This window comes from Scylla paramamosain, chromosome 46 (genome assembly GCF_035594125.1).
Source record: "Scylla paramamosain isolate STU-SP2022 chromosome 46, ASM3559412v1, whole genome shotgun sequence".
NCBI classification, from domain to species: domain Eukaryota; kingdom Metazoa; phylum Arthropoda; class Malacostraca; order Decapoda; family Portunidae; genus Scylla; species Scylla paramamosain.
The window spans coordinates 1,077,501-1,082,500 of record NC_087196.1 but is presented as its reverse complement, the minus strand read 5'-3'; the positions used below and the strand labels follow the sequence as shown (position 1 = coordinate 1,082,500).

The following is a 5,000-nucleotide window of genomic DNA, read 5'->3' as shown; positions in this document are numbered from 1 at the left end:
TACTACTACTACTACTACTACTATTAGTAGTAGTAGTACAACTACAAGTAGTACTACTAATATAATAACAAGGAGTAGTTAAAAAAAAGTTATTAAAAAAAAACAATAATGACAATGAAAATAATAGGTAAGTTCATGTTTCAAATTATAGTGATAGGATAAATTAATAATCAATAATGCCTAAAATAATCATAACAATAACTGATCCCAATGCAGAAATAAAAGGTAAATGACAGTGAAAATGATTCCCTGTAATAAAGATAATAATAATAATAATAATAATAATAATAATAATAATAATAATAATAATAATAATAATAATAATATTACAGACTGATAAAGCAATAAACAGATATGTTTCCCTGAAAATCTTAGTCAGGCTAGTGTAAGTAGGTTTTCTTTTTTAAATCAAATTATGGAGCATAAAGCTGAATTTTATATATTATCTATTACTCTGAAATTGTTTTCAGTTTATGCAGCAAATGTAGTGAAAAAGCACACGGTGATAATGTATCTTATGAAAATCCACATTCCTTGTTTATTAGTATATTTAGTACTTAAAATTAAATATTAAAAGGCAGGTGACTGCTTAGGCCTTACAAAATTATATGTACAGTCAGGTAAGATAGGATGTGCTCAATACTACCAAAATTATGAGGTGCTTTCCGTTTTCATTTTTATTTAATTCATGTGAGTGTGGAAAAAAAAAAAAACAGTGAGACATGGTGTATTGGCAAAGAATTAAATGAGGTTAAGTGAGATTTTCTTACTTTTTTATCAGTATATCTGGGTTACTTGACTATAATGTATGTTGCTTTTACGTTAGAGAGGGTAACAAACACCCGTCTTAGTCAATAAATTCTTTGGTAGTTTATCCTGTATCAAGTGCTAAAAGGGTCGTTAAAAAGTCTTTGGTTACTTATAAGTTGTTAGATTTATTAAAAGATTCCTTCTTGGTCACATTCTCTCTCTCTCTCTCTCTCTCTCTCTCTCTCTCTCTCTCTCTCTCTCTCTCTCTCTCTCTCTCTCTCTCTCTCTCTCTCTCTCTCTCTCTCTCCTTAGTATTAATAATAATAATCACGATAATAATAATAATAATAATAATAATAATAATAATAATAATAATAATAATAATAATAATAATAATAATAATAATAATAATATTAATGATAATAATAGTAATAATAATAATAATAATAATAATAAATATTATTATTATTATTATTATTATTATTATTATTATTATTATTATTATTATTATTATTATTATTATTATTATTATTATTATCATTATTATTATTATCATTATTATTATTATTATTATTATCATTATTATTATACTTATTATTATTATTATTATACTTATTATTTTTATTATTACTATTATTATTATTACTATTATTATTATTATTATTATTATTATTATTATTATTATTATTATTATTATTATTATTATCATTGTAATAATAATAGTTGAGCAAGCCAGCTCAACTCAGTGCCGGTCCCAAGCCCGGATAAATGGGGAGGGTTGGGGTTAGGAAGGGCATCCACCTGTAAAACCCCCTGCCAAAACCTGAGATGATATGAGCCTTATCGAAAATGAGACTAATGCTAGGATGTCACCCATAAGTGACCCACAGATACATCGCCCTAACTCTGTGGCGCAGCGAGGGCTACCGCATCAAGAGCGGGTGCGGCTAAAGAGACAAGCTCACAAAATGAGATTTGGAACGCTGAATGTTGGATCAATGACCGGAAGAGGCCGTGCCATTGCAGACCTTATGAAGGAAAGAAAAGTGGATGTGTTATGCGTGCAGGAAACGAGATGGACAGGAAATAAGGCCAAAGAACTAGGTGATGGATTCAAACTTATTTATGGAGGGGCAAACAATGAAAAGAGAAATGGCATTGGAATTATTTTATCTAAGGATCTGAAAGACTTGGTTACAGAAGTGAACAGGAGAAATGATCGCATAATGTGGGTGCGACTGTCTTTGGATGAATTCCCAGTGAACATCTTCAGTGTGTACGCACCACAAACGGGATGCCCAGAGGAGGAAAAGGAACAGTTTTGGTCGGATCTGCAGGAGGAATTGGAGAAGGTAGACGAAAGTGAAAGGTGCATAGTTGGAGGAGACATGAATGGACATATTGGAAAGGGAAATGATGTTATTAACCGGATCCATGGCGGAAATGCATATGGTGATGGAAATGAAGATGGAGAGAAAATTATAGACTTTGCTTTGGCTTTTGATTTGGTGATAGGAAACACAATATTCTGTAAGAAAAATGAACATCTAATTACGTATCGTAGCGGAGATAGAGCAAGTCAAATAGATTTCCTACTCTATCGCCGGAACAATATCAAGGAAATAAGAAATTGCAAGGTCATACCTGGTGACCACGTGACGGCACAACACCGTCTGGTTGTCATGGACCTCTCCATAACTGTTACACGCAGACAGAAAGGGAAAGTAACGACGGAGAGAAGGATTAAGTGGTTCAAACTGAAAGACCAAGATCTTAAACATACCTTTAAAGATAGATTGCTAAGTGATCTGGACATGGAAATAGAAGAGGTAAACGGATGGTGGAATAGAGTGAGTGAAACCATCTTGAGAGTTGGAAAAGAAGTGCTCGGTGAAAGTAGTGGCAAGATATGGGAAAATAAAGAGACATGGTGGTTTAATGAAGAGGTGCAGCAGAAAATACAAGCAAAGAAGATGGCAAAGAAAAGATGGGAAACAACAAGGCTAGATATAGATAAGGAGTATTACAAACTGTGCAGTAAGGAAGCAAAAAGAACTGTAGCAATTGCTAAGTCGGATGGGTATGACAACCTTTATGAAGAGTTGGATACCGAGGAAGGACAACGGAGAGTATTTAAGTCGGCCAAGATGAGAAACAAGAGCACAAAGGACATTACGCATGTTAGACAGGTCAAGGATGAAAGGGGGATTGTGATACAAAAGGAAAGTGATATTCTAATAAGGTGGAAAGAATATTTTGAGAAGTTGCTAAATGTAGAAAATGAGAGATTCATTAGAGATGATGGAGAACCGAATGAACAATTAGTAGGGGAAGTGACAAGACAAGAGGTTGAAGGAGCACTGAAGAAAATGAAAAATGGCAAAGCAACAGGGCCCGACGGAATACCAGTAGAAGTGTGGAAAGTCTTGGAAGGAGAAGGAGTGGACATGTTGCACCAACTGATCAGAAAAATAATGGAGAAGGAAGTTATACCAGAAAAGTGGAGAGAAAGTACCCTGATACCTATATTTAAGGAGAAGGGAGACATCCAGAGCTGTGAGAACTATCGAGGGATAAAGCTAATGTCTCATACCCTTAAAGTATTTGAAAGGGTGTTGGACAGTAGACTGAGACAAGTGGTGCGTATCGGACGGCAACAGATAAGATTTATGAAGGGATTTGGGACAGTCGACGGAATTTTCGCACTTCGACAGAATATGGAAAAACATCGGGAAAAGCAGAAAGTACTACATATGGTTTTCATTGACTTAGAGAAAGCGTATGATAGGATCCCACGGCAAGAAGTATGGAGAGGCCTGAGAAAAAGAGGAGTGCCAGAAAAGTATGTCAGAATTGTCCAAGAATGCTACAGGAATGTTACAACTAGAGTTCGGAGTACAGTTGGCACAACGGATAGCTTTCAGGTGAAAGTTGGCTTACACCAAGGATCGGCACTAAGCCCACTATTATTCAACATAGTGTTCGATGTCATAACGGAAAATGTCAGAGAGGAACCACCCTGGTGTGTATTATATGCTGATGACATTGTCTTAGTGACCGAAAGGAGAGGACAGCTGGAAAGAAAATTAGAAGAATGGAGAGTTGCTTTGGAAAGCAGAGGAATGAGGATTAGTAGGTCCAAAACTGAATATTTTACGACGGATACAAGGGGCGATCAACAGGCCACAATTAGACTGAATGGTGAAAAGTTGAAGAGAGTGAAAACATTTAAGTACTTGGGATCGATGGTAGACGAGACAGGGGAAATGGAAAAAGAAGTGAACTTCCGGATTCAGTGTGGCTGGAAAAATTGGCGGCAAGTTTCGGGTGTGATATGCGATAGAAGGGTACCAGTAAGAGTGAAGGGCAAAGTCCACAAAGCAGTCGTTAGACCTGCTTTGATGTATGGGCTAGAAGCAGCACCTTTGAAGAAGATTGAAGAGAGGAAGATGGATGTAGCGGAGATGAAGATGTTGAGATGGATGGTGGGAGTCAACAGAACAGACCGAATTAGGAATAAGTACATAAGAGGAACGGTGAAAGTAGTTGAAGTCTCCAAGAAGATCCAGGAGTCAAGGTTGAGGTGGTATGGACACTTGAGAAGAAGAGTTGGCGAAGACCACGTAGGAAGGGAGATCATGGAAATGGAGGTGGAGGGAGTTAGAAGAAGAGGACGGCCCAAAAGAAGATGGATTGACTGCATAAACGGAGATCTTAGGGAGAAGAATATAAATCCAGAGATGGCAAACAATAGAAATACGTGGAGAAGGCTCATTCACAACGGCGACCCCGAATAGGGAAAAGCTGGGAAGAATAATAATAATAATAATAATAATAATAATAATAATAATAATAATAATAATAATAATAATAATAATAATAATAAAAATAGTAATAATAATAATAATTATTATAATAATAACAATAATAATAATAATAATAATAATAATAATAATAATAATAATAATAATAATAATGATAATAATAATAATAATAATAATAATAATAATAATAATAATAATAATAATAATAATAATAATAATAACGAAACTAGGTATAACAATATTACTATGAAAAAACAAAAAAACACATGTTAATGATAATGATGACAAATAAGAAAATAATACCTACTACTACTACTACTACTACTACTACTACTACTACTAGTACTACTACTATGACAACTTGTAATAATAATCATAATAATAATAATAACAATAATAATAATAATAATAATAATAATAATAATA

General features: G+C 34.0%; 1 protein-coding gene across 1 annotated transcript in view; it reads right to left on the bottom strand.

The window, feature by feature from the left end:
* The window catches only part of LOC135094661 (ankyrin-2-like), a 179,058-nt gene that overhangs the window by 60,922 nt on the left and 113,136 nt on the right, over positions 1-5,000 (bottom strand). The gene's annotated exons all lie outside the window — the stretch shown is intronic.